This window comes from Arachis hypogaea, chromosome 12, assembly GCF_003086295.3.
Source record: "Arachis hypogaea cultivar Tifrunner chromosome 12, arahy.Tifrunner.gnm2.J5K5, whole genome shotgun sequence".
In the NCBI taxonomy this organism is placed as follows: Eukaryota; Viridiplantae; Streptophyta; class Magnoliopsida; order Fabales; family Fabaceae; genus Arachis; species Arachis hypogaea.
In genome coordinates, this window is record NC_092047.1 from 47353581 (window position 1) to 47360859 (window position 7279).

The window sequence follows — 7279 nt, forward strand, 5'->3', positions numbered from 1 at the left end:
TTTTTGTTTATTTGTTTCTTTTCCGTTAGTGCAAGTGGTTACAACTAAAGACCACTTAATGGAAGACTAAGAATTGAGTATAAATAATTTAAAATTAAGCTATAATTATAACAATAAAGCTATGTGTCTAAGCGTTTTTTAAATTAACTTTTTAATAAGTCATTGTACACTTTTATTTAGTACCCATGTATTTCTTTTATAGATTTGGATCCTCTAAAGTTTGAAGTTCACTTTAGAAAGTAAAGTGTGATCTTCTATTCTTGAATAGTTTTTCTTTTATATTTATTATTGGTCCCACCTATGAAATTAATGGTGAGAGATCATACTTTACTCTCTAAAGTGAAATTCAAACTTTAGAAAATCCAAATCCTTCTCTTATATATGTTATATATGTTTAGAAGATTAGAGCACATAAATTTTGATTTAAAGCAATAAAATTTTAGTGAATAACGAGTTAAGTCTCAAAGTAATTTCCAAAGTCACACTTGAGCTTTAAAGTAATTCCTGAAGTTAATAATTACTTAAAATTTATCCTCGAAGTTGCACTTCGAGACTCAAAGTAGTCCTTCAAACATTTTTCGTTCATCGAAACCTTGAAACGACGTCGTTTTGAACAAAAACAAAAAAAAAGTAACATATAACCCCCGATTCGAAAAAAAGAATAAGAAAGAAGCGTAGCATAGAACCCCCACACCTCCGCCCCCCCTCCCAATTTTCAATCTGTTCCCTTCCCCTTCCCCATCCCCATCCCCAACCCCAACCCCTTTCCCTTCCCCAATCTTCTCCTGCCCCTTCTCCATCGCCAACCCGTCCCCTTTTTCTCCTCCAACCCTTTTGCTTCCCTTCTGCTTCCCCAACTTGACGCCTTTCTCCTTCCCCTTCCTCTTCTGCTTCTTCAGCCTGAGATTCTTCCCTTTCTCCTTCTCCTTTCTAATCTGATGCCCTCCCCCTCCCCAACTATACTCTCACACTCACAAGAGCTCTCCTCAACCTTTGTTGTCGCCGCCTCTCACTGGCCTCCGTTTTGCTGCCGTTGTCGCTCGCCAGCCTCCATCTCCGCCCGGTTTCCCTCTTCTCTCCTCTGGCATGGTTCTCTCTCTCAGCCATGGTGACATCTTAGTTTTGGCATCTTACTATCCATTGAAACTCAGAGATGTTGGCATCTTTAGGAACTTAGAATCCAGATGATATTATTGACACTCTTAGTTAAGCTCATTTTGATTCTTGAGCACAGCTTTCTGAGTCTTGGCCGTGACCCTAAGTACTCTGTTTTCCAGTATTACCACCAGATATATTCATTCCACAAACACTTTACCTGGGTGAACCTTTTCAGATTGTGACTCAGATTTGCTAGAGTCCTCGGATAGTGGTGTCCAGAGTTCTTAAGCACACTCTTTTTGCTTTGGACCACGACTTTAACCGCTCAATCTCAAGCTTTTCACTTGACACCTTCACGTCACAAGCACATGGTTAGAGATAGCTTGGTTTAGCCGCTTAGGCTAGGATGTTATTCCATTGGGCTTTCCTATCCACTGATGCTCATAGTCTTGGGTCCTTTTACCTTTGCCTTCTGGTTTAAAGGGTTATTGGCTTTTTCTGCTTGCTTTTTAATTTTTTTTCTTTTTTTTTTTGCATGCATAGTAATTTTTTTCTTTTGTAACATGCTTTTTCTTTTTCTTTTGCTGCTTTTTCTTGCTTCAATAATCAATTTTTAGATTTTTCAAATTATCAATAATACTTTTCCTTTTTCCTTATTCTTGCAAGAGCCAACATTCTAAAGTTACAACTTCAAATATGCACTGTTAAATCATACATTCAGAAAACAAAAGCAAATGACACCACATCAAACTAATTAAACTAATTTTATTTTAAACTTAAAATTCATGCATCTCTCAGTTCTTTTCAAATAAAATTTTTTATTTAAGCAAGGTGAGAGATATATGGAATATTTTGCAACTTAAAGACATCAATGCAAATGATCATGCAACTAGAACAAGAGAATAGATAAACAGACAAACAGAAAACAAAAAAATAATAGAAAAAGAGTAAAAGAGAATGAATCCACCTGAATGATGATGGCCAGTGCTCCTCCTTTGTCTTTGTTGAGGCGGCTGCACAGGTTCATGTGCATGCTTTCTGGTTTGCTCCATCCTCTTCTTTTATACTTAAGAGTGGTAGAAGTCACAAAGCAAAGCTTTTGCAACATCAAACTTAAGAGTTTTGCTCGTCCTCGAGCAAATATGATCACTGGGAAAGAAGAAGGTGGGGTAGGTGGAGTTTCTATGGGACCTCTTGGTCTTGAGAGGCTAGGAAATTCCAGATTCCCTACTTCTGCACTGGCGTTTGAACGCCCAGGGGCTACTCCCTGGCTGGCATTCAATGCCAGCAATGCTCCCCTCTTGGGGCATTGAACGCCCAGCAGGTATTCCTTACTAGCGTTCAACTTTGACACTCTTTCCGGAGTGTTCTGTTTTCACTGCTATGAATTCTGTCACTTGACTGGATGTTGCATATGATCATGACTCTGACAACTGAAAAGAAAAACCAAAAAAGGAAATTAACATGGTTGAGTAAAGTTGGGTTGCCTCCCAACAAGCGCTCTTTTAAAGTCACTAGCATGACCTTTATCTCCTTACGGAGGTAAGTATGAGCTCAGATTTTCGCCCTTGATAGTGAATTTTCTTCTTGTCCTCTCATGAATGAGCTCTACATGCTCTAGGACACGGCTCACTATATGTGGTAGGACTGGGTTCTTAGTGAAGACAACTCTCATGCTAGGTGAGAGGCCTTCAATTGGAACTTTTTTGTCCTTCCAGCCTTTAGGTACTTTCTTTTTAGTACCTTTATGCTTAGAGCTTGTTGAGGGCTACCCAACACCAAACTTAGAATTGATGTCTGGGGGCTCTGCAGAGCTCTGCACAGAAAGAGAGGGTTGGCATACTAGGTGTTGCACAGTTATCTCTCTTTTAGAGGGAGAGCTAGGATGAGGCATCTTGAATAAGATGTGATCCTGCCCTAACTTTAGGGTTATTTCTCCCTTAGCCACATCAATGATAGCATTGGCTGTGGCTAGGAAAGGTCTTCCAAGGATGACACAGTCATCCTCATCCTTTCCTATGTCCAAGACAATGAAGTTTGTAGGGATGTAGTAGTTTTCAACCTTAACCAAGACATCCTCCACTAAGCCATATGGCTTCTTTATGGTCTTGTCTGCCATCTCTAAAGAGACATGTGCAGCTTGTACCTCAAGGATTTCTAACTTCTCCATTACAGAGAGTGGCATGAGGTTAATACTTGACCCTAGGTCACACAAAGCCTTATCAAAGGTCATAGTGCCTATAGTGCAAGGAATCAGAAAGCATCCAGGGTCTAGAAGCTTCTGTGGTAGCTCTTGTTAAACCAAAGCATGGAATTCTTTGGTAAACAGTGGAGATTCTTTCTCTAGAGGCCTTGTACCAAATAGCTTGGCATTCAGCTTCATAAGAGCTCCTAGTTATCGAGCAACTTGCTCTTCCCTAGTGTCTTCATCCTCACTTGAGGATGAGTAGTCATCAGAACTCATGCACTGTAAAAGTGAATTCAAAGGAACCGCAATAGTCTTTATGGTTTCTTTTGGTTCTGGGCTAGAGGGTTCTTGAGTGGGATTTAGACACTCAAAGGGTGTGCTTTGGCTGGCGTTCAACGCCAGCTCTGTCAGCTTATTGGGCGTTGAACGCCCTTGCTGTCTACCTTGACTAGCGTTAAACGCCAGTCCCTCTAGCATTCTGGGCGTTGAACGCCCAGCAGGGATGTCCTTGCTGGCATTCAATGCCTTCCCAATCTCCTCCAGTTCGGCCTTTACCTCCTTGGTTATGGCCTTGCACTCTTCTTTAGGATTAACCTCAGTATTATTAGGAAGAGTGTCAGGAGGGATCTTAGGGATCCTCTTGCTCAGTTGACCAACCTGTACCTCCAAATTTCTAATGAAGGACCTTGTTTCATTAATGAAACTATGAGTGGTCTGAGTGAGGCTAGAGACTAGAGTGGTTAAGTCAGAAAAGCTTTGCTTAGAGGACTCCATATTCCCTTAAGAAGATGGGAATGGTGGTCTATTATTGAACCTATTCTGGTTCCTACCACCTTGATTGAAACCTTGCTGAGGTTTCTGTTGATCCTTCCATGAGAGGTTAGGATGATTCCTCCATGAAGGGTTGTAAGTGTTTCTATAGGGTTCTCCCATGTAATTCATTTCCTCCATGGTAAGTTGATCAGGATCATAAGCTTCTTCTTCTGTAGAAGCTTCCTGATTACTGCCAGCTGCAGTTTGCATCCCAGTGAGATGTTGAGAGGTCATGTTGACTTGTTGGGTCAAGATCTTATTCTGAGGCAGGATGGGATTCAGAGTCTCAACTTCATGAACTCCTTTCTTCTGAGAGATTCCATGGTTTACAGAATTTCTCTCAGAGGTGTACATGAATTGGTTGTTTGCAACCATCTCAATGAGTTTCCCTAGCTTCTGTAGGCATTTTCTTCAAGTGAAAAGATCTACCTGCAGAGCTGTCCAATGAAATTTTGGACATCTCAGATAACCATCATAGAACATGCCTATGAGGGACCATTATGAGAGCATATCAGGAGGACATCTCCTGATCAATTGCTTGTATCTTTCCCAAGATTCAGAGAGGGATTCACCTTCTCTTTGTCTGAAGGTTTGAACTTCCACTCTAATTTTGCTCATCCTTTGAGGAGGAAAGAACTTAGCCAGAAAAGCATTAACAAGCTTTTCCCAAGAGTCAAGACTCTCTCTAGGTTAGCTTTCAACCAAAACTTAGCTCTGTCTCTCAAAGCAAAGGGGAAAAGTATCAGCTTGTTGACTTCCAGATTAACTCCATTAGTCTTTATAGTATCACAGATCTGTAAGAATTCTGCTAAGAACTGATGTGGATCTTCCAGTGGAGGTCCATGAAATTTTTAGTTCTACTGCAAAAGAGAGACTAACTGAGGCTTAGGCTCAAAATTGTTAGCTTTAATAGCAGGTACAGCAATGCTTCTGCCATAAAATTCAGAGGTAGGCATGGTGAAGTCACCAAGGACCTTTCTAGGATCCTGTTGTAGTTCGGCCATGTCCTCTAGTTCTTGTTCAAAACTTTCTGAAAGGTCTCTTCTGGAATGTTGTGCTTTAGCTAGTTGTAAATGCCTCCTCAGAGATGTCAATAGCTTGACAGTGGGCTCTCATGGAGCCTCACAGATGTGCAGAGCTTTGTTGAGACTTTCCAACACCAAACTTAGAGTTTGGATCTGGGAGTTCAACACCAAACTTAGAGTTTGGTTGTGGCCTCCCAAAATCAAACTTAGAGTTTGACTGTGGGGGCTCTGGTTGACTCTGCTTTGAGAGAAGCTTTTTCTGCTTCCTCTCCATGGTTGCAGAGGGAGATCCTTGAGTTTTGAATACAAGGGAGTTCTCATTCCATTGAAGGACTATTTCACCTCTGTCAACATCAATCACAGCTCTTGCTGTGGCCAGGAAAGGTCTTCCTAGGATGATGGATTCATCCTCTTTCTTTCCAGTATCCAGGACTATGAAATCAGCAGGGATGTAAAGGCCCTCAACTTTTACCAATACATCTTCTACGTGTCCATAAGCCTGTCTTCTTGAGCTGTCTGCCATCTCTAGTGAGATTTTAGCAGCTTGCACCCCATAGATTCCCAGTTTCTCTATTACAGAGAGGGGCATGAGGTTTATTCCTGAACCAAGGTCACATAGAGCCTTAAAGATCATGGTGCCTATGGTACAGGGTATTATGAACTTTCCAGGATCCTGTCTCTTCTGAGGCAATGTCAGTTGATCCAGATCACTTAGTTCATTAATGAACAAGGGAGGTTCAACTTCCCAAGCATCAATGCCAAATAATTTGGCATTCAGCTTCATGATTGCACCAAGAAACTTGGCAGTTTGCTCTTCAGTGGCATCCTCATTCTCTTCAGAAGAGGAATACTCATCAGAGCTCATGAAGGGCATAAGGAGGTTCAATGGAATCTCTATGGTCTCTAGATGAGCCTCAGAGTCCTTTGGTTCCTCAGAGGGAAGCTCCTTATTGATCACTGGACGTCCCAGGAGGTCCTCCTCCTTGGGATTCACGTCCTCTCCTCTCCTCAGAGGTTCGGCCATGGCGCTTATGTCAATGGCCTTGCACTCTCCTTTTGGGTTCTCTTCTGTATTGCTTGGGAGAGTACTTGGAGGGATTTCAGTGATCTTTTTACTCAGCTGGCCTACTTGTGCTTCCAGATTTCTAATGGAAGATCTTGTTTCATTCATGAAACTTACAGTGGCCTTAGATAGATCAGAGACTAGATTTGCTAAATTAGAAGCATTTTGTTCAGAGTTCTCTGTCTGTTGCTGAGTTGATGATGGAAAAGGCTTGCTATTGCTAAACCTGTTTCTTCCACCATTATTAAAGCCTTGTTGGGGCTTTTGATCCTTCCATGAGAAATTTGGATGATTTCTCCATGTTGAGTTATAGGTGTTTCCATAAGGTTCACCTACGTAATTTACCTCTGCTATTGCAGGGTGCTCAGGATCATAAGCTTCTTCTTCAGGATAAGCCTCTTGAGTACTGTTGGATGCAGCTTGCATTCCATGCAGACTCTGAGAGATCATATTGACTTGCTGAGTCAATATTTTATTCTGAGCCAATATGGCATTCAGAGTATCAACTTCAAGAACTCCCTTCTTCATAGGTGTCCCATTATTCACAGGATTCCTTTCAGAAGTGTACATGAACTGGTTATTAGCAACCATGTCAATGAGTTCTTGAGCTTCTGCAGGCGTTTTCTTTAGGTGAATGGATCCACCTGCAGAAGTGTCCAGTGACATCTTTGATAGCTCAAACAGACCATCATAGAATATATCCAGGATAGTCCATTCTGAAAGCATGTCAGAAGGACACTTTTTGGTCAACTGTTTGTATCTTTCCCAAGCTTCATAGAGAGATTCACCTTCTTTCTGTCTGAAGGTTTGAACATCAGCTCTAAGCTTGCTCAGCTTTTGAGGAGGAAAGTACTTGGCTAAGAAAGCCGTGACCAGCTTATCCCAAGAGTTCAGGCTGTCTTTAGGTTGAGAATCCAACCATAATCTAGCTCTGTCTCTTACAGCAAAAGGGAAAAGCATGAGCCTGTAGACTTCAGGATCTATTCCATTAGTCTTAACAGTATCACATATCTGCAAGAATTCAGTTAAGAACTGAAAAGGATCTTCAGATGGAAGTCCATGAAACTTGCAGTTCTGCTGCATTAGAGATAC

At 41.4% G+C, this 7279-nt stretch overlaps 1 non-coding gene across 1 annotated transcript; it reads left to right on the forward strand.

Annotated features, from left to right (window-relative positions):
- Positions 1–6907: 6907 nt before the first annotated feature.
- On the forward strand, positions 6908–7015 carry LOC112731634 (small nucleolar RNA R71). Its single transcript, XR_003167405.1, has one exon. It is a non-coding gene; the product is annotated as a small nucleolar RNA R71 (small nucleolar RNA).
- The last annotated feature ends 264 nt before the right edge of the window (positions 7016–7279 follow it).